This window comes from Tachypleus tridentatus, chromosome 10 (genome assembly GCF_004210375.1).
Source record: "Tachypleus tridentatus isolate NWPU-2018 chromosome 10, ASM421037v1, whole genome shotgun sequence".
NCBI classification, from domain to species: domain Eukaryota; kingdom Metazoa; phylum Arthropoda; class Merostomata; order Xiphosura; family Limulidae; genus Tachypleus; species Tachypleus tridentatus.
Window position 1 is genome coordinate 187,689,852 of NC_134834.1, and position 24,203 is coordinate 187,714,054.

Consider the following 24,203-nt stretch of genomic DNA (forward strand, 5'->3'; position numbering starts at 1 on the left):
TATTATTACATACGTGTATTTATTAATATTTATATATAATTTATGTCACAAAATATGCATCTAACAATAAAAACGAGTGTGTAATATTTGTTCATGTTCTCAAAATCTGGAGTTTATCGTATGTGACTCTTACCTTAAGCAAGTTTGGCCACACCTGGACTATAGTCCAACCAGCATTAATATAGGAGAGTAGAACGGCTACACATAATCTGTGGCATTTGTACGGTCATGTACAAGTGCTATAAGATGTGTTGTACCGTCAAGAAGCAGCTCTTTGATTACATTGCATCTAGGAAGAGCCATAACTATAACTTATTTGTACTATTTTCAGACTTTTTGAGTACCTGTAAGTAAGAAGGGATTCAATCTTAACCTGGCTCCCCCTTACAGTTATTGCAGAAGTAGTTTAGAGTAAGAAAAAAAGCAGATAATTGATTCTTAAACGGCAATAAGAGAGATGAGTTTATCCATCTGTGAGAGAGATCACAGTTATTAGTTATATATATATATATTACATTTTCGGAGTTTTCAGTTAATTACCACTGTTTTTATTTTGGGACGTTACAAGCTGATAATTAATATAAAAAGTAGAGAGAAAATGGTACGACTACAGTTGTAATTTTGGTATTCTACAATAAATACAGAATTATGCATAAAAAACAAATTTCAGCTTTCGACAAGTCGTGTTTTACTACAGAACCAAACGCTCAACCAATGGGAAGATGGGTAAAATAAGCTGCTCTCCACACAATTATTTTGATTAAATAATATAAATCGTACATATATATATTTCTTAGTGTACTTAACAGGTTCTAACCATTGAAAGTCATTAACAATGTTTATGGCATTCTTTATATATGTGATTTTAGTATACGTATAATACGGTCGCTATTTTTAATTTTTTGCGGTTGATTTCACTTTCGACAATTAACAGTTCGTGAAATGATTAAAATGTGTCAGTTTTCGTGATGAACCAAACGACAAGAATACCCTGTAGTAATTGCCGTTGTACGATATGTTTTAAATGTTTCACTAAAGAAAACACAAACAAATATGTGAGGACGAATATAAATTTGATTTGCGGAATACAATTTGAAAATAAAATCACGTGAAAACAAACTCAGGTAAAACTTTTATAAGCAATCCGAAGTTAAAACGCTACAAATCAACGTAAACTACGCACTAACTGGGGAGCCAATGATCACGGGCATATTCAATGACGTTATTGATGGCTTATTCGACTATAACCGGATTGGCGTTGCTCTGTCTTTAGCCTACAAGTTCACAAGGAGTGGTAGAATTGTGTAGATTTCTGCGACGTTACGTGCTCAGTATTTAACACTTGTTCTACTTTCATAATAACATTTACTGTCGTAGTAAAAAAATACTGCAACTTAGAAATGGCACTAAAACGAATTAAAAGAACTGGATGATCTAAGAAAGGACCCTCCTGCCCAGTGTTCCGCCGGCCCCGTGAGCGATGATCTGTTTCATTGGCAAGCGACAATAATGGGTCCGTCAGAAAGTCCATATCAAGGAGGTGTATTTTTTTTGACAATTCATTTTCCGACCGATTATCCATTTAAGCCACCTAAGTTAGCATTTACAACAAGAATTTATCATCCAAATATTAACAGTAACGGAAGCATATGCCTGGATATATTAAGATCACAGTGGTCACCGGCGTTGACAATATCGAAAGTATTATTATCAATTTGTTCTCTGTTGTGTGATCCAAATCCAGATGATCCACTTGTACCTGAAATAGCAAGAGTGTTCAAAACTGACAAAGAGAAGTTTGGTGAAGTAGCTCGTGAATGGACTCGAAAGTACGCTATGTAGATACAAACTACAAGAATGGTTTCGTATGGTTAAAACAGAACTAATAGAAATTATAGTGTAGTTAAAACAACTAACTGTCACCAGTATTGTTTGATATTTCAGAGTACTGCTTTTAAGTTCTTGTCGAGTTTCCGTTTGCCGGAACACATACAGGAAGGATAAACAGTTGTTGTCAATTAAATTAATTATTCAGGTTTAATGTTTTCAATTTAACTTTTAAAGTAAATTTCTGGAAATTTCACAATAATTTAACCTTAGTGTACCATAATTATTATTACTAAATAAGATTTTGACCTTTTGATAGTTTTGTGTCTCAGTCTCGCAAATTGCAGTGAAATAGAATTTTGAAACTGCTTTCAAGCATATTAAGGTATGAATTATTTACTTATTTTATAATTGATTAAAATGTTTTAAAAAGGAAAGCTTTTTGTATATTTGTGCTGTTTCTTTTGTGATTTCTTATTCATTTAATTTTAGCCTTTCCAGTTTGCAAAACATCATTTATGATTTATTATTTGTTGTGGTACCTCAGTTTTGTAACATGTTGTATGGCTTAAAAGCTTAAAAATCTGTTTAACAAAAGAAGAAATAAACAAATTAAAAACAGTTGCCATTTTCTTAATACCATATATCAGTTCAGTTTCATAGATACAAGTTACTTGGTTGAGTAAAACTAGAATACATTTCACTATAATAGAAACATTTAAGATATACAAGTAACAGAATTTTCTTGTTTGGTTGATTGCTCCAAATATCAGGCTATAACAAATAATTCATTCTTTGCCAAAGGTAAGTACAAATTTTAATAAAATTTTAAAACTTGTTGCTTTTAGCAATTATTTGAAATATTGTTTATCCAGTAAATTTGTATTACATTTGCCTTAAATTTTTAAATAGTTTTAATAAGGTGTTTGGACTAATTGTGGTACTTGAAGATATTTTTTGTTAATGCTTTATTTTAATTCATAATTTACTTAGGTTGTATGATGGTTTCTATTTATAAATAGCATGAAAATAAGAGTTGTAAATTTGATATTGAAACACTTGTAATTTCTCACTAAAATAAAAATTCTGTACTTCACACAATTGAACTTGTGGTCATATGGAGAGAAAACTATATTTTAAAATGGATCTCTTTAATTAAGAGTTTTAAAAAATATCTTTAAAATTGTACTAAAATAATTGTAACTTTATTCTGAACACCAAGAAAACTTAATCATTATAAGGTTAACCCTTTCATGAAGCTTCAGAAATACCTTACTCATTTTGTTACAAATATTGATACAAGAGTCAAAGACTCGATAGTTTAAACCCATTCACATTTTGTAATTGCAAATTGGATGCAATAATCTGGCACATTGATAAATGATTCAGCCTTTAAATAATACACAAAAAATGTACCCAATTGTGGATATTAAAATGAAGAGAGCATCTCTTGCACTAGTCTTCTAAACTAACAGTACTGTGGTGAAAGTAGTAATACCATATAGACTCTTACCAGAAGTTGTAATATTTTATAAACCAAAGATGCCAAGTACTCTGACCTTAATAAAAAATATTTTATAAATACTTTGTTAATTAAGCCTGACAAAATAATTAAATTAGTGCTTTTAGCACAGCACTTAATATTTTTTCATAACACAAATGTTGTAAAGTCAGTGCAATGAACCATAGTCATGTAATAAAAGAAGTTACAACTTAAATTGTTAACAATTGTGAGCTGTGAGAATTTATTGGAAGTTTAACACTTATAGGAAAGCACTTCAAATTTTTTTTTTTTTAATATATGCACAGTACTACCTGTTCCTATAGAAATATTTGTTTTAAACAAAACCTTGGCTATATAATTATATATAAATAATTATTTTTGTCAATTCATTATTAAATGAAATTGAGGGATTTTAAATGTCAGATAAAACTTGTCAATTACTTTTTAAGACACCAGTGAACATTTTTTGTGTTCTTTCTGATTATTGTATGATAAATTTGTAGCTCTTGCTGAAAGTTCTCACTTTCAACAAAATATAGATTAAATTTTAAGGACTTTGCCATTCATATATTGTGTAAGGATTAAGTTTTATTTTACAATTATTAGTAGTTTTAGTTTAAATTGTTTTACTATATTTTTGTTGTTGTTATTACAATCAAATTCAGTTCTTAAACTTGTATGGTTTACATTTAACAAAAAAGTTACAACAAAATTTTATTTGTAATCTATTTTTCTGATCTCATGTTCCATTAGCAGTACTGAAAAAATCGCATCACAATAAATTCAATTGTAGGTGGTATCTTGTGATCGTCTTCCCTTTCACACGAGCAGCTAGTTCTGGTAGTGTGAAACGTATTAATGTTTGTTATTTATTCATCCCACATTACATTTTGAGACAGCTATCTAATTTCTATATGTCAATGAAGGAAAATATTTTTGTGAATTATATTTTTCTTTACTGACTGATTGTTTGTTTTTAGATTTGAAATATATTTTGAATATTAGATAAGTGATGTATGTTTTACTTACAAAATAGTCTAATATATAAGATTTTTACAAAGTTTCTGATGAACTTCAGTGTTTTAATACAATACTAACATACAATCTTTGTTTATTGGTTTTTTTTCCCTTTTTTTAATATTCTAAACTAGAAACTGGAAATCATTAACACTTGATAAGTTAACAAAGTGTGTTAACATTTGTAAGGATGATTACACGGCACACAATTTGTCCATGTGGCCAAGTGTTTAGGGTGCTGAACCATGACTGAAGATCCATGGTTTATGTCTAGTTACCAGATAATTGTGCTTTCACTTTGAGGTCACTGATGCATTATAAGAGTAATGGTCAAACCCTGTTATTCAATTATAATAACCCAGAGATGGCAAGGGGTACTTTTGCCTAGCAACCTTTTCTCTAGTCTTATCAACTCAAAATTAGGAATGGCTAGTACAGAAAGCCCTTGTTTTGCTTTATACAAATGTCTGAAGTATCCAATACATAAATGGTAAATATGTGTACATGTTTAAAATATATTTGTAAATGAATAGTGTAAAATGACAGCTCCTCTGCCCTTTCAGATCAATTGTTTGTGGTTCTGACCTCCTCAAGTAAGTGGAGAACTAAGTGGAATTATTTTAACTTATAAAATAGTGTATAAAATCTTATGAATATTCAACGTAAGTAACTTCATAATTTATTCAAAAGTAATAAATGCTGTAAGAACAAACCTACAGCAAAAGTTTCCAAAAGTCTGTTTATGATTTTTCATATTCAACTTGTCAGCCAAATTGCAAAAACATTCAACACATTGTAGGAAGTTGTATCATACTGCAATGAAACATGATCATTATTTTCTCCAGTGAAAAATACTTGTAATTAAAAATGTACATTTAAAATGTCTACATTTAAATGCACAACCTTATATTTTTCAAAATTAAAACATTAACCCATATTGATGAGACCACCAGGAGTTAAATAATTCTGTCAGCACCAGCCTTTACTGACTTTTGAATAATATTAAGTTTAGATAAAAAACAAACAAACTTGCTTTCATGTAAAAACATTGAAATTAACATAATTCTCACATAGTTTTGCAGAATTAGATTCCAAGTATAGAGATAAATTATTGAGACTATTTATTTTAAATATTAAAGCTGGCATTTCATACCTGTAGAAACTGTAAAACTTACCATGAGTAGTTTTCATTTCACAAAAAATTACATTGAGTAAAAATGAAGTGTTGAGTTTGGGTAGAAAAATTGTTTTTAAAAAGAAACTAGCAGAGACTTCTATGTAATGTAGTATTTTAGGGTTAAAAATATTTCCCCTAAGAGTGCTAGATAAGTCTGCTGTACATTGGGAGTATCGGTGGGATAAGTTACAAAATAATAGTGTATTTAACTTATTGAATTTTGCCAAAGGCATAAAGAAACTGGACATGATGTTTAACTCAGATTGGAAACCTATTTTATTAATTTAAAGACAAAAAAAAAAACCTGTACTTGGATGATCATTTCTTGCTGAATTTGTGAGATGTCAAAGCAGGTTATCTTCCCTTCAGATGTATTTCCTTTAACCTCTTCAGTCTACATCTTGAACATGAATGTTTAAATCAAGCATTTCTTACTTAACTGGGAACATTTACCTATAGCAACTAGCATTACCCATGTGACTGTTTCACTTCAAGATATCATCTGGCTTACCTCTGGAGGATATTGACTCTTGACCTTACACAACATGCAGTATTACAGCCAGTTTCCCATGAGAAGAACAGGCATTAGCTCCATAGAATAACAAAGGCAGTTAAAATGAAGTCAACTTTCATAACCATGTTTTATGTAAAACTGGATAGACGTGTAATAAATAAAAGATTTTGACGTTAAGAAGGTAGAACATGCATGGTTTGCTTATATACCACACTAATGTGAAAACATTAATTTCTAACTAACTATAGTAAAATGTCCAGATATGTTGGAAATAACCAAAATACTGGTTTTGATATTAAAACAAATAATACATAGTAATACAGGTATGTGTTATGGGTTTAAATAAAACGACAATGACATAAACTGCAACATTAACAACTTAGGTGAGTTAAAGTCAGTTCAGAATACAGACTTTAAAAAAATTGTCATTTATTATTTTATTTTGAAAGAACTAGAATGAAATTATTAATGTTGTTTTAAGTTGTGTTGATGTAGTACAGTATTGATATTAAAGGATGATTTCTTCAGGCTGTGATAATTTCAGGTAAACAGATATTTTGTAAAGGAGTTACTTAGTTTGTTCATCTATAATGGGAGACTCGCCAACGTAAATTGTGAAGTGGTACTGAATTCTCAACCTGAGCATTTGGTAAGAAAGAAGTGGACTGGACATGAAGTGTAGTACACAATGAAAACAATCTTTATTCGGACACAAACCCAATGTTTGTGTGAGTGTTTATATTTTTCAATGGACAGTTGTTTTTTAAATTGAACATGTCGGATAAACTCCTTCAAGACTTGTTTTCAAATTGACTGATGCTTTCGAGGTGATGTCCCGGGCTGTTTCAGTCTCATGTTACATAGATGAAACTTTGTTGTCTGTCTTGTCCAGACCAACTAGTTCTATCCGAGACTGTTTTTTCCATTTGAAAAGTAAAGGAGGTTGTAACCCCGAGGTAGCATTTGATATGTGATTGAACAACACTGCTTTTAACTTTCTTGCACAAGGTGTAGCCTTACTACTTATCTGCTATTAGCAGACAAAATGTTATTTCCAAGGTAATGACTAAGGAAAAATGTAGAAAGAACACAATTAATATAACGACATTCTCAACCATGTGTTATGTAAAAACTGCATAGACCTAGAAATAATCATGGTTGCAGGCTCAAATTCATATCTCATTAAACATGTTTGCCCTTTCAGTCATGAGGGCATTATAATATCATGGTCAATTAAACTGTTCATTGCTGAATGAGTGGCTCAAAAGTTGGTGGTGGGTGATGACAACTCGGTGCATTCCCTCTAATCTTTGACTGTTAAATTAAGGGTAGACAGCACTGGTGTAGCTTTGCGTAAAACTAAAGTCAACCAAACCAAGAAATAAATAAACAAAATGTTGAACTATTCAACGTTCAAAAAGAAAGTAGAAAACGTGATATGTCTGTATACTGCAAGGTCAAAGTTAATATTAACTGTGCAATGATTTGTTGTTGATTAGAGTGGTCCAGTGATGGAGTTTCTTCCTATTAACTGTAGAAACAAACAGGATAGTCCATTATGATGAAAATCACAATTTATCAGATAATTAAAACAAAATCGTTTTTTTTTCATAATTATGAACTTGAAGCATTAAGTGGTTTTCCTTACAAGTAATTTTGTGTACTTTTCTCAGGTCAGGGGAAGAAGTGGGGGGCTGCTAGGACTGAAGACACCCAAAAATATAATTTAGCCTCCTCAATTTAAAACTTTCTGTTTCACATGAACAAGCAAGTTTTTTATCATTGGTTGAGAAATGAGGGGCATGAAATATTTAGAGTTCAATGGTGCATACAAAACACGTACACTGTTAAATAATTACGAGGTCTGTTCAAAAAATACGCGGACTGTTTGAATTGCGCGGCTCCAGTTGGTCCCAGGGGAATCCGCTTGGTGTCGCTAGGTTCGCACAGATCAGCTGATTACGACGCCATTTCCCGATTGCAGATATCTTTATTTGTGTATTAGCTACGCGGTTTTAAGTGAAGTGCGATTTTTTCGTTTGGCAGATTTCAGAATGAATGATCTGAAGGAGCAACGACTTGCTGTGAAATTTTGTGTTAAACTTGGAAAATCTGCGACTGAAACTGTTGCTATGCTTAACACGGCTTACGGTAATGTTGCTATGAATCGTACGGCATGTTTCAAGTGGCATGAACGTTTTAAGGATGGTCGACAGTCCATTGAAGATGATGAGCGTCCTGGACGTCCTTCCACGTCAACTGACGACCCACACGTCGACAAAATCAACACCCTGGTGCGGACAAATCGACGTCTGACTGTCAGGGAGCTTGCTGACGAGTGTGGGATATCAGTTGGATCTTGCTACGAGATTTTGACAGAAAAATTGAAGATGCACCGCGTTGCTGCGAAATTTGTGTCTCAGAACTCGTGAGTTTTTGGCCAAACACTCGATCACTGTTCTTCCCCACCCCGTATTCACCTGACCTTGCTCCTTGCGATTTTTTCTTGTTCCCCGAACTCAAAAGACCCTTGAAAGGAAGAAGATTTGAGACGATTCCCGAGATTAAGGCAAATGCGACGAAGGAGCTGGAGGACATTACAAAAGATGCGTACCAGGACTGTTTCAACAAGTGGAAACACCGTTGGGATAAGTGTGTGCGTGGGGAGGAGAGTACTTTGAAGGGGTCCCAGACCTGTAACTTCTAAATAAAGTACATTTTGTTTTATGACGTCAGTCCGCGTATTTTTTGAACAGCCCTCGTATTTCATTTTTCTTACAGTTGGTTTTTAAAGTGTGGGAAATACAATCTATAATATCTCTGGTAAGTTGGGTGAGAAACATTTTTACGTATAAAACGGTAGATTTTTGTATGTTAAACCCTAGTGAGTAGAAGTGGTTAAATTTAGTTGCAGTGGAAGAAGATCAGTGTTTGTTCAAGAGCTTATGAAGCGAGTGGGAAATCTGGCAAATCTCCATATTCCAAACCTATTTTAGCTCAATAGGTGTAGGTAAACTAAAAACAAAAAAAATATATATCATTTGTATTATATATGTATATACACACACGCACAAATACACATGTTTTTGTTTTTTAAGAAATACATATTTTTTTCAAAAGAAAACTTTTGGTACAATTTTTTTTTAAAAATCTTTAGTTTCTGAAGAGAAAAAGTCATTAAAATTTACTGAAGACTCTGATCAGAAATCTTGTTTTATTCAAAGGGGATGATGGTATTCTGATAAGAAATCTTGTTTTATTCAAAGGGGATGATAGTATTCTGACCAGAAATCTTGTTTTATTAAAAAAAAATGATAGTATTCTGACCAGAAATCTTGTTTTACTCAAAGGGATGATAGTATTCTGACCAGAAATCTTGTTTTATTCAAAGGGGATGATGGTATTCTGATAAGAAATCATGTTTTACTCAAAGGGGATGATGGTATTCTGACCAGAAATCTTGTTTTACTCAAAGGGATGATAGTATTCTGACCAGAAATGTTTTACTGAAAGGGATGATAGTATTCTGACCAGAAATCTTGTTTTACTCAAAGGGAATGATAGTATTCTGACCAGAAATCTTGTTTTACTTAAATGGAATGACAGTATTCTGACCAGAAAACTTGTTTTACTCAAGGGGATGATAGTATTCTGACCAGAAATCTTGTTTTACTCAAAGGGGATAATGGTATTCTGAACAGAAATCTACTTTTACTCAAAGGGGATGATAGTATTTTGGCCAGAAATCTTGTTTTACTCAAAGGGGATGATAGTATTCTGACCAGAAATCTTGTTTTACTCAAAGGGGATGATAGTATTCTGACCAGAAATCTTGTTTTACTCAAAGGGAATAATAGTATTCTGACCAGAAATCTTGTTTTACTAAAAGGGAATAATAGTATTCTGACCATAAATCTTGTTTTACTCAAAGGGAATAATAGTATTCTGACCATAAATCTTGTTTTACTCAAAGGGAATAATAGTATTCTGACCAGAAATCTTGTTTTACTCAAAGGGAATAATAGTATTCTGACCAGAAATCTTGTTTTACTCTAAGGGGATGATGGTATTCTGACCAGAAATCTTGTTTTACTTAAAGGGGATAATAGTATTCTGACCAGAAATCTTGTTTTACTCAAAGGGGATGATAGTATTCTGACCAGAAATCTTGTTTTACTCAAAGGGGATGATAGTATTCTGACCAGAAATCTTGTTTTACTCAAAGGGGATGATAGTATTCTGACCAGAAATCTTGTTTTATTAAAAAAAATGATAGTATTCTTACAAGAAATCTTGTTTTACTCAACATGGATAATACTCTGACCAGAAATCTTGTTTTATTCAAAGGGGATGATGGTATTCTGATAAGAAATCATGTTTAATTCAAAGGGGATGATGGTATTCTGACCAGAAATCTTGTTTTACTGAAAGGGATGATAGTATTCTGACCAGAAATCGTGTTTTACTGAAAGGGGATGATAGTATTCTGACCAGAAATCTTGTTTTACTCAAAGGGGATGATAGTATTCTGACCAGAAATCTTGTTTTACTCAAAGGGGATGATAGTATTCTGACCAGAAATCTTGTTTTACTCAAAGGGGATGATAGTATTCTGACCAGAAATCTTGTTTTACTCAAAGGGGATAATGGTATTCTGAAGAGAAATCTACTTTTACTCAAAGGGGATGATAGTATTTTGGCCAGAAATCTTGTTTTACTCAAAGGGGATGATAGTATTCTGACCAGAAATCTTGTTTTACTCAAAGGGGATGATAGTATTCTGACCAGAAATCTTGTTCCACTTAATAGTATTCCGACCAGAAATCTTCTTTTACTCAAAGGGAATAATAGTATTCTGACCAGAAATCTTCTTTTACTCAAAGGGAATAATGGTATTCTGACCAGAAATCTTGTTTTACTCAAAGGGAATAATAGTATTCTGACCAGAAATCTTGTTTTACCCTAAGGGGATGATGGTATTCTGACCAGAAATCTTGTTTTACTCAAAGGGGATAATAGTATTCTGACCAGAAATCTTGTTTTACTCAAAGGGGATGATAGTATTCTGACCAGAAATCTTGTTTTACTCAAAGGGGATGATAGTATTCTGACCAGAAATCTTGTTTTACTCAAAGGGAATAATAGTATTCTGACCAGAAATCTTGTTTTACTCAAAGGGGATAATAGTATTCTGACCAGAAATCTTGTTTTACTCAAATGGGATGATAGTATTCTGACCAGAAATCTTGTTTTATTCAAAGGGGATGATGGTATTCTGATCAGAAATCTTGTTTTATTCAAAGGGGATGATGGTATTCTGACCAGAAATCTTGTTTTACTGAAAGGGATGATAGTATTCTGACCAGAAATCGTGTTTTACTGAAAGGGGATGATAGTATTGTGACCAGAAATCTTGTTTTACTCAAAGGGGATAATAGTATTCTGACCAGAAATCTTGTTTTACTCAAAGGGGATGATAGTATTTTGGCCAAAAATCTTGTTTTACTCAAAGGGATGATAGTATTCTGACCAGAAATCTTGTTTTACTCAAAGGGGATGATAGTATTCTGACCAGAAATCTTGTTTTACTCAAAGGGAATAATAGTATTCTGACCAGAAATCTTGTTTTACTGAAAGGGGATGATAGTATTGTGACCAGAAATCTTGTTTTACTCAAAGGGGATAATAGTATTCTGACCAGAAATCTTGTTTTACTCAAAGGGGATGATAGTATTTTGGCCAAAAATCTTGTTTTACTCAAAGGGGATGATAGTATTCTGACCAGAAATCTTGTTTTACTCAAAGGGGATGATAGTATTCTGACCAGAAATCTTGTTTTACTCAAAGGGAATAATAGTATTCTGACCAGAAATCTTCTTTACTCAAAGGAATAATAGTATTCTGACCAGAAATCTTGTTTTACTCAAAGGGAATAATAGTATTCTGACGAGAAATCTTGTTTTACTCAAAGGGAATAATAGTATTCTGACCAGAAATCTTGTTTTACTCAAAGGGGATGATGGTATTCTGACCAGAAATCTTGTTTTACTTAAAGGGGATAATGGTATTCTGAACAGAAATCTACTTTTACTCAAAGGGGATGATAGTATTCTGACCAGAAATCTTGTTTTACTCAAAGGGAATGATAGTATTCTGACCATAAATTTTGTTTTACTCAAAGGGAATAATAGTATTCTGACCAGAAATCTTCTTTTACTCAAAGGGAATAATAGTATTCTGACCAGAAATCTTGTTTTACTCAAAGGGAATAATAGTATTCTGACGAGAAATCTTGTTTTACTCAAAGGGAATAATAGTATTCTGACCAGAAATCTTGTTTTACTCAAAGGGGATGATGGTATTCTGACCAGAAATCTTGTTTTACTTAAAGGGGATAATAGTATTCTGACCAGAAATCTTGTTTTACTCAAAGGGGATGATAGTATTCTGAACAGAAATCTTGTTTTACTCAAAGGGATGATAGTATTCTGACCAGAAATCTTGTTTTACTCAAAGGGAATAATAGTATTCTGACCAGAAATCTTCTTTACTCAAAGGGATGATAGTATTTTGGCCAAAATCTTGTTTTACTCAAAGGGGATGATAGTATTCTGACCAGAAATCTTGTTTTACCCAAAGGGGATGATAGTATTCTGACCAGAAATCTTGTTTTACTCAAAGGGATAATGGTATTCTGAAGAGAAATCTACTTTTACTCAAAGGGATGATAGTATTTTGGCCAGAAATCTTGTTTTACTCAAAGGGGATGATAGTATTCTGACCAGAAATCTTGTTTTACTCAAAGGGGATGATAGTATTCTGACCAGAAATCTTGTTCTACTCAAAGGAATAATAGTATTCCTGACCAGAAATCTTGTTTTACTAAAAGGGAATAATAGTATTCTGACCATAAATCTTGTTTTACTCAAAGGAATAATAGTATTCTGACCATAAATCTTGTTTTACTCAAAGGGAATAATAGTATTCTGACCAGAAATCTTGTTTTACTCAAAGGGAATAATAGTATTCTGACCAGAAATCTTGTTTTACTCTAAGGGGATGATGGTATTCTGACCAGAAATCTTGTTTTACTTAAAGGGGATAATAGTATTCTGACCAGAAACTTGTTTTACTCAAAGGGATGATAGTATTCTGACCAGAAATCTTGTTTTACTCAAAGGGATGATAGTATTCTGACCAGAAATCTTGTTTTGCTCAAAGGGGATGATAGTATTCTGACCAGAAATCTTGTTTTATTAAAAAAAATGATAGTATTCTTACAAGAAATCTTGTTTTACTCAACATGGATAATACTATTCTGACCAGAAATCTTGTTTTATTCAAAGGGGATGATGGTATTCTGATAAGAAATCATGTTTAATTCAAAGGGGATGATGGTATTCTGACCAGAAATCTTGTTTTACTGAAAGGGATGATAGTATTCTGACCAGAAATCGTGTTTTACTGAAAGGGGATGATAGTATTGTGACCAGAAATCTTGTTTTACTCAAAGGGGATGATAGTATTGTGACCAGAAATCTTGTTTTACTCAAAGGGGATGATAGTATTCTGACCAGAAATCTTGTTTTACTCAAAGGGGATGATAGTATTCTGACCAGAAATCTTGTTTTACTCAAAGGGGATAATGGTATTCTGAAGAGAAATCTACTTTTACTCAAAGGGGATGATAGTATTTTGGCCAGAAATCTTGTTTTACTCAAAGGGGATGATAGTATTCTGACCAGAAATCTTGTTTTACTCAAAGGGGATGATAGTATTCTGACCAGAAATCTTGTTCTACTCAAAGGGAATAATAGTATTCTGACCAGAAATCTTCTTTTACTCAAAGGGAATAATAGTATTCTGACCAGAAATCTTCTTTTACTCAAAGGGAATAATGGTATTCTGACCAGAAATCTTGTTTTACTCAAAGGGAATAATAGTATTCTGACCAGAAATCTTGTTTTACCCTAAGGGGATGATGGTATTCTGACCAGAAATCTTGTTTTACTTAAAGGGGATAATAGTATTCTGACCAGAAATCTTGTTTTACTCAAAGGGGATGATAGTATTCTGACCAGAAATCTTGTTTTACTCAAAGGGGATGATAGTATTCTGACCAGAAATCTTGTTTTACTCAAAGGGAATAATAGTATTCTGACCAGAAATCTTGTTTTACTCAAAGGGGATAATAGTATTCTGACCAGAAATCTTGTTTTACTCAAATGGGATGATAGTATTTTGACTAGAAATCTTGTTTTATTCAAAGGGGATGATGGTATTCTGATCAGAAATCTTGTTTTATTCAAAGGGATGATGGTATTCTGACCAGAAATCTTGTTTTACTGAAAGGGATGATAGTATTCTGACCAGAAATCGTGTTTTACTGAAAGGGGATGATAGTATTGTGACCAGAAATCTTGTTTTACTCAAAGGGGATAATAGTATTCTGACCAGAAATCTTGTTTTACTCAAAGGGGATGATAGTATTTTGGCCAAAAATCTTGTTTTACTCAAAGGGGATGATAGTATTCTGACCAGAAATCTTGTTTTACTCAAAGGGGATGATAGTATTCTGACCAGAAATCTTGTTTTACTCAAAGGAATAATAGTATTCTGACCAGAAATCTTGTTTTACTGAAAGGGATGATAGTATTGTGACCAGAAATCTTGTTTTACTCAAAGGGATAATAGTATTCTGACCAGAAATCTTGTTTTACTCAAAGGGGATGATAGTATTTTGGCCAAAAATCTTGTTTTACTCAAAGGGGATGATAGTATTCTGACCAGAAATCTTGTTTTACTCAAAGGGGATGATAGTATTCTGACCAGAAATCTTGTTTTACTCAAAGGGAATAATAGTATTCTGACCAGAAATCTTCTTTTACTCAAAGGGAATAATAGTATTCTGACCAGAAATCTTGTTTTACTCAAAGGGAATAATAGTATTCTGACGAGAAATCTTGTTTTACTCAAAGGGAATAATAGTATTCTGACCAGAAATCTTGTTTTACTCAAAGGGGATGATGGTATTCTGACCAGAAATCTTGTTTTACTTAAAGGGGATAATGGTATTCTGAACAGAAATCTACTTTTACTCAAAGGGGATGATAGTATTCTGACCAGAAATCTTGTTTTACTCAAAGGGAATGATAGTATTCTGACCATAAATTTTGTTTTACTCAAAGGGAATAATAGTATTCTGACCAGAAATCTTCTTTTACTCAAAGGGAATAATAGTATTCTGACCAGAAATCTTGTTTTACTCAAAGGGAATAATAGTATTCTGACGAGAAATCTTGTTTTACTCAAAGGAATAATAGTATTCCTGACCAGAAATCTTGTTTTACTCAAAGGGATGATGGTATTCTGACCAGAAATCTTGTTTTACTTAAAGGGGATAATAGTATTCTGACCAGAAATCTTGTTTTACTCAAAGGGGATGATAGTATTCTGAACAGAAATCTTGTTTTACTCAAAGGGGATGATAGTATTCTGACCAGAAATCTTGTTTTACTCAAAGGGAATAATAGTATTCTGACCAGAAATCTTCTTTTACTCAAAGGGAATAATAGTATTCTGACCAGAAATCTTGTTTTACTCAAAGGGGATGATGGTATTCTGACCAGAAATCTTGTTTTACTTAAGGGGATAATAGTATTCTGACCAAAAATCTTGTTTTACTCAAAGGGGATGATAGTATTTTGATTAGAAATCTTGTTTTACTCAAAGGGGATTATAGTATTTGAGATTTTTTCGTTGTGCGAATCTCACTAGTTAAGCACTGAAAAGAAACTGTAACAAGGGCTAAAATAACATCTATTTTAACTGTAAAGAGTGGAAAAAATTAATTTGTTTGGTGAGAAAGAACATTACAGATTTATGTTTAGTTTCCGTAATGGCAGTATTAATTGTATCTATGTTTGTAAATAAGTTGTTTTGTATTAAGCACAGAGCTACACAATTGGCTGTCTGTGCTCTGCCCACAATGGGTATCGAAACTCGGTTTTTAGCGTTGTAAGTCCACAGACATATCGTTAAGCCACTGGAGGGCGTTAGTAATGAGTAATAAAAGTTATCTCTGTACTATAAACGACAACTATCTTTAAATTATCTCTAAAGATTAGATATTTAAAAAAAAGAAAAAGAAATTAATGATTTCCACTTTGAATGAAGCTATAGAACGTTTCGAGATTTCTAAAAATGTGTGAAAAATGGTAACCTGATTTAATGTTTAATTTTATGAATGGCTTAGAATGTATTGCTGAAGGTAATGAAATACGAACAAATTTAGGGGTAATATCTGAAGCTCCTTTATAGAGTTCGAATGCCTTTTTGTATAGCAACTCACGTGCTCCATCTAACATTCTCCATTCATGGCTGTAGTCGATTTTCCACGAACTGTTTTATAAAGGATATTACTGTTTATACGAGTCTCTTTTTATTCTGATATGCTGTAGTTTATCAGTTGGAGGTTTTTTTATAATTATTATTTCGTTTTTTTCAGTACTACAAGAGGCTACACCAGTTTATAGGTTTGAATGAATGAAACGTATGTGTATTATATGTAGCACTTAATTATGTATTGCGTATGCAAAATTGGCGTAACTCGTCTAACATAAAAAGTAATTGAGTCCATTTACGCTTATTTTCATATTATTGTGGTTACAATATCGGTTCATTCGGCCCTCTTTGGCTTGGTGTCACACCAAAGCCACGGTATGCACTCAACATATAAATATTCGTGACCAACGTAATGCTAGTTTTTAGAACTTTGTTTTATCCGACCAGATCCGACCCGGGTTTCGTGTATTCATCGCAACAGGTGTCCGACTCTTACGGTATATATCAGGTCATCCCTCAAGTAATGTCTGATTTTATGTTTAGAAAAAGATTGAGAATTTGAAATGTTTTTAATGATATTTAATCAATAATGTATGTTCCATTATTATTAACTACTTCCTGCAAACAATTCACAAGTTTCTAAATGCCACTTCTATAAAATTCTTGGGGTTTGGAGAAAAGACTGTTGATAGGGTAGTTTTGGTTTCTTCATGTGTTTCAAGCTCTTTTCCATCAAGATAATTCTGCAAACTTTAGAATAGATGATAATCGGATGGAGCAAGATCTGGAGAATAAGGAGGATGTGGAAGTTTTTCCCAGTCTAGCTGTTCAATCTTTGCAGATGTGATCCTTGCTGTATGGGGCCGTGCATTATTCTGGTGTAACACCTTTACAATCTTTCAGTGTAACATTCAAGCGCTATAACTGTTGAAAATATAAGTCTGATGTAATCGTTACATTGAGTGGCAGCAACTCAAAGTGGGTCACACCAACAATATTCCACCAAATGCTTAACAAGACTTTCCAAGGGTGGAGGTCCATTTTGGGCTGTGCTTTAGCCAGTTTACCTGCAATGAGCCATTGTCTGCGGCGCTTAACATTTTTATAGAATATCCATTTTTCATATCTAGTCAATAACCTGTCCAAAAAATGTGAGTTACGTTCACGAGAGTGCAGAGAAATGCAAGTGTCTACTCTGGATCTAAAGTTGGCTTCTGTCAAGTCATGGGGGACCTATTTTCCAAGTTTTGACACCTTCCCAAGCTGTTTCAGATAATGGTGAACTGTTGAATGGGTTGAATTAAGCTTCTGTGCTAGTTCTTCAGCTGTTACAGCACAATCTTCATCAAGTGCAGCAAGCAGCAAGTCATCATTAAACTCAACAGGACGACCTGAACGTGGCGCATCACTTAAGCTGTAGTCACCTGATCTGAACTTCTGAAACCACCTTCGATTCTTTCATTGAGAGACTCCGCACCATAAACACTTTGAATGTTTCGTGTAGTTTCTGCTGCACTATTGTCTTTTTTAAACTCGTAAAGCATTATATGCAAAATGTCCTCCTCAGACACATCTATCTCCATAAAGTTTATTTGATTAATGATCTAACAACGTGGAGTTGAGTTAGTTTCTTTTACTTGTCTGAACATTTTTATACACGTCCTACTACATATTTTAGTCATTAAACCCTTCTACAAAGACAGAAATGATGAAACACTTTCTGTATTAAATTTTTGGACATTACTTATGGGATGATTTGATATTTATTTATATGCAGGAATTTAAAATTTGAAACAATGTTTTATCCATGTGTGATTTTTACTTATCTCAAGAACAATCGCCAAATCTGTAAATAAGAAAATTAAAAGTTAATTGAAAACTGGTTTGGTTTGGTTGTTGAATTTCTCGCAAAGCTGCACTGACGTCTATTAGCTCTAGCCGTCCCTAATTTAGCAGTGAAAGACTACAGGGAAGATAGTTTTTCATCACCAGCCACCACCAACTCTTGGGCTATTCTTTTAATAACGAATAGTAGGATTGGCCATTATATCTTAACGCTCCCACGGTTCAAAGGGCAAGCATGTTTAGTGGAACGAAGCCTCGAATACCGCGATCTTCAGATGGCCAGTCAAACGCCCAATTAAAACATATGAAAATTCCCATTAAAGAGCTTCTATAGTAAGTTTCATATCATTTTCACCCGCTGTAACAGCGGTAAGTCTATGGATTTACAAAGCTAAAATCAGAGGTTCTGTTCCTCTCGGTGGACACAGTAGATAACCCAATGTGGCTTTGTTATAAGAAAACACACACACACACACAAGTTCCACATCCCCCGTGCTTCGAAATATGTTCCACTGTTATCCGAGTTGTTATTAGTTTTTAACCACCACTTTGTACGTCAGTGATGAAAAATGTTATATTTTTAATACATCTTAAACATAAGAAAGTGCTTCTCATCTGAATTTGACACGAGGAGTTCTAGTGGAGAAACCAAGACATAATATCAAGCATTCGGCAACCATTGTTATAGGTATTATGATGAGTAACCGACCTGTCAAGGGTATTGTAGTTTTCGTTTCGATATTGCTAGATGGAAGACAAGTTAATGTCTTATAGCCAGGATTCAGTTTACTTAATTAAAGAGGCCTGGAATGACCAGGTGGGTTAAGGCGTTCGACTCGTAATCCGAGGGTCGCGGGTTCGAATCCCCGTCGCACCACACATACTCTCCCTTTGAACCATGGGGGCGTTATAATGTTACGGTTAATCCCACTATTCGTTGATAAAAGAGTAGCCCAAAAGTTGACCGTGGGTGGTGATGACTAGCTGCCTTCCCTCTAGTCTTACACTGCTAAATTAGGGACGGCTGGCGCAGATAGCCTTCGAGTAGCTTTACACAAAATTCAAAACCCAAAACCAAACTTAATTAAAGTGCTAAGAAGCCCTTAACTCTCACCCCCATAGGCGTTTTGCTCGCCTATTAATATTTATTGTTTCATTTATTTGAAATCTCCCCCAGTGGCACAGAGATGTATCTGCGGTCTTTCTACCATAGAATTCGGATTTCGATACCCGTGGTTGGCAGAACATAACTAGCCTATTGTGTTGCTTTGAAATTAACAAACAAACAAACAAACCTCTCTTTGATGATGGTCTCTTATTATATAAATGCTTTTGTAAGATTGTTCACACATGCGCAAATAGTATTTTCACAATCTTAGAGAAAGTGCACTAATATATTTATTTACGGTGACAATTAAGGAACCATTACATAATTTGAAAACTTTTTTCGTCCTTCGAACTTAAAGTTACATGTGAAATGAATTCCATTTTAAACCAAAAATAACCCCAACTTCCAGACGTGGTCATGGGTTCAATGCTAGTGAAGAGGCGTTTAATTCGACTTTTGTTTGTTTTTGTCTATTTTTACGACCATTAGTGCTGGTCCAGTATTTTCTGAATAGCACGTTATAGGTTTAAAGTTATTTTTATTAATTATTTAAGGCATTTAACTAAAAACAAAAATGAATAGAAACTACCGATTGGCTAAGTTTATTTGTTTGTTTTTTAATTTCGCACAAAGCTACACGAGGGCTATCTGCGCTAGCCCTCCCTAATTTTGCAGTATAAGACTAGTGGGAAGGCAGCTAATCATCACCACAAACTGTTGGGCTACTCTTTTACCAACGAATAGTGGGATTGATCGTCACATTATAACGCCCCACAGCTGAAAGTGCGAGCACGGGGATTCGAACCACCTTGTCTTCATCACCAACCGCCAACTCATCAATCCCAACGCATTGTGGGATTGATAGTTACATAATAACGTCTACAGAGTTGAAAGGCTGATCTTGCTTGGTGCGACGGGGATTTGAACCCGCGCCCTTCAGATGACGACTCGAGCGCTATAACCACTTGGCCATGCCCTATTTCAGAGCCATATCCATTCCTCTTCCTTTTAGTTCTATAACTGTTACATCTTCCAAGCATTCGATGGTTAATCTTTTTAATAACATATTATTTGATATGAAGTCAATTGTGGAAATAGATACCATGATTATGAAGCTAATCTCGAGAGGAAAACGCTAAGCACGTGACTGAAGTATGTAATTGTCAATTTAACATTCCATTCCATATCACAAAATATTCAAACCCAGCCCACGAATCAGACGTTTTCAATAACCATAAGGTTATCATCAACACTGTTAAGAGAAACGTAAAAAAATGGTGAACATCGATATCAAATAGTACTAACAATACCACTGCCATTGAAATAAGTTATCACCCGAAGCATTGCAATGACCACATAAGACTACATAACGTTTTAGCCTTGAAAAATGTGATATTAATTACACGTGTTTCGGAGTTTGTACTAACATGAAGACAGGATATTTCTCTCTAGAATTTTTGTAGCTTACCAGTTTCAAGTTTCAGATAAGCAGTGATATACTAAAACATGTACAATTTTGTTTTTATAATGTATTTAAAAACATACGTGGTACTGGGATGTGATCGGGAAGACACAAAAAGAAATTATTGATGAAGAAAGTGAATGTCGATATTTATACAGCTTAGTTCAGTAATCGATAAGAATTTTTTAACGTTTTAACATTCACATCTTGAGTCAAGTAGAAATTCTACTTATATATAACTTATTTTATTAGAAGTTACAGCTTTTACAGTAAGTAAAGTTATTTTTTTACAACAAGTACAACGTTTTAATCACTGGTGCAATCGTTATCAAGTATATAGGTTATTACGGCAAGAAACGTTTTAGTTTTTTAATTAACATTCAATATCCAACCATGTATTTAAATTATAGAAGTGATTGTAGTTACTTATTCACGTAAATATCAATCAACGTGAATTTTATAGATTATTTATGTGAATAAATAACTACAATCACTTCTTAAGGCGTTCGACTCGTAATCCGAGGGTCGCGGGCTCGAATCCCCATCGAATCCAAGTCAATTCCACTATTTGTTCGTAAAAGAATAACCCAAGAGTTAGTGGTGGGTGGTGATGACTAGCTGCTTTCCTTCTAGTCTTACACTGATAAATTAGGGACGGCTACCAGAGATAGCCCTCGTGTAGCTTTGCGCGAAATCCAAACCAGAATATGAGAAAGTTTACTTCATGCTTGTGGATTGTTATATTTTTAAAACATATTCGAAAACACGATGAAGTTTGACACAGCCCGAAATTATTACTTGTATTTTCGTTTAGTTATATCAAGTAACCAAGCCAACACGTTTTGTACCAAAACTAACAGGTGAAAGACTATTATATTATAACATCACTGCTAACGCATGACAGAAAAATAAAATGGTTTGTGTGTTGTTGTTTTTTTTTAATTTCGCGCAAAGCTACTCGAGGGCTTTCTGTGCTAGGGGTCCCTAATTTAGCAGTGTAAGACTAGAGGGAAGGCAGCAAGTCATCACCACCCACCGCCAACTCTTGAACTACTCTTTTACCTATGAATAGTGGGATTCACCGTCACATTATAACGCACCCAGAGCTGAAATGGCAAGCATGTTTGGTGTGACGGGAATTCGAACCCGCGACCCTCAGATTACGAGTCGAACGCCTTAACCCACCTGGCCATGTCGGGCTTAAAAATAAAAAAGGACGCATGTGCAATGATGTTCGTAAACCAAACGATCATAAAAACTGCCAAATATATTTTGTTATTTCATCAGTACACCAAATAAATTTATGATTATTTTTCGAGCCTCTGAAGTTCAAACACTTTATTTTTGCCTTTAACAGTTAATAACGCACTAATTTTATATAATAAACAATATCTCAACAATTATAAAATAGTCACCAAGTGTTTACTTGGACTCTAAATCTAAGAATTTATGGTTTGCGATTAGCTGCGGAATAAAAACTTACTCTGCAATTTTAGGTTGTGGATTCACTGTGCAAGTAACGACCAAATTTCATTATTCGATTAGACTAAATTACACAATGGGATTGTATTGGGCACTTCCCTCTAGTTTATCAAGTCTTAGTTAAGAACGGTTATGTGCAGATAACGCTCGTGTAACTTTGAATGAAAGGCAGTACAAAAAGACAAATCAAATGTATATGTATATCTAAGTAGACTATCATACAATATAAAAGTCTGTCTGTACACTTGGTATTTAAAATCGATATATCAAATATTATATAAAATAAAAATGAATTGGTTTGGTTGTTGTTAAGCGAGAAACTACAAAATAAGTCAACTGTGATTTGCTCTTCGCAGATACCGAAATCCGATGTTTAGTTTCCTAAGCCTAAAAGTGTTTCATGACAGAGTGGGAAGTAAGAACAAAGAATTATTACATACTTTCCAAGATAATTTGTTGTAGTTAGTTTTATTTCAACAATTACAGAAAATTAGTTTGTTTCTGTTTCTTTTTTAATTTCACGCAAAGCTACTTGAGGGCTATCTGCGCTAGCCATCCCTAATTTAGCAGTGTGAGACTAGAGGGAAGGCAGCTAGTCATCACCACCCCCTCGGCAATTCTTGGGCTACTCTTTTACCAACGAACAGTGGGATTGACCGTAACATTATAATACCCCACGCCTGAAAAGGCGAGAATGTTTGGTGCGACCGGGATTCGAATCCGCGACCCTCTAGTTATCTTATCAGCCAATGAATCGAATAAGTTAGTAGGCTTATCTCCTGTTGCAACAAAGTTAATTTGAACCTGTTTGTGCAAAAACAAACAAACGAAACACATTCAATGGAACTTATACAACTTATATTGAAAGCGCGATTTAAACTGCTCTTTTAAGTAGTTTTTAGCACGATAATGAATATAATTATTAACAGTTTTTGTTAATTTGATCATGCCTTCTGATGGCTCAAGGATAAGTCTAAGAGCTTATAACGTTAAAAATCGAGTTTCAGTACCTCCAGTGAACAAAGAACAGAAAGCCCATTGCTTAGTTTTGTGCTTAACGATAAACAAATTCTAGAGCTATCCACAAAATGTAGTCTTATTTACTTACAAGAGTAATAAGCATTTTAAAGAGCTTAAACCAAGAAGGTCTGAAATTAAATGTTGAACTAACCTGTGTTAAAATTAAGTACCTTTGTTACAAAATTTTGTTTTTTGAAGTTTTATTTTATTTGAAATATGAATTGCCCCACGCCGAAATAAGATGGATGAAAACATTGTGTTAAACAAATGTTTAATATACAAATCAGTAAGTCATATGGCAAATATAATTGATGTAAAGTTACAGTGGGATGGAATGTATAGGAACTACATTTTGAAATTGTTTGGTGTTCATAGGCAGTACGATGCCATCAAAGTTTGATTGTGTTATATGTATGTAATAGTATGTAATAGTCATTTCCAACGCAACGTATTCATACACTCAGACCATAAAGATGTTTTAAGGTCAGGGAGTTTGGACTACCAAAATGGCGTTGGAAAGTAAAAGAATATGATAAACCTGAGGCACCAGGACCATTTAGAAAGAGATTCACAACAAGTTGGACCTAAATCATGGTATGTAAAGTGCGGCAGCTTGTAACAGGCGAAAATTTATGAACACAAAGGTAAGTGGCAAAAGTTATCTTCATGTTCAAGACAACAGTACACAATATAATCAAGAAGGTTCTATATCAGAGAAAGCGACACGACTCATCCATTCAGTCGTCACATACTACAATCAGCTGGTGATGAATCGAAGATTCATATTAACCTGCACAAAAACATACCATTCAACTCGTGGATATAGTGCCTAAGTATTTCTGTATAGTCTGATTGTTGAAATGGACGTTGAGGACTTGTCATAATTGTATGCTATAAGGATCA

General features: G+C 33.7%; 1 pseudogene; it reads left to right on the forward strand.

Moving 5' to 3' along the window:
• Positions 1-1,185: 1,185 nt before the first annotated feature.
• LOC143231160 (ubiquitin-conjugating enzyme E2-17 kDa pseudogene) lies at positions 1,186-2,928 on the forward strand (annotated as a pseudogene).
• The last annotated feature ends 21,275 nt before the right edge of the window (positions 2,929-24,203 follow it).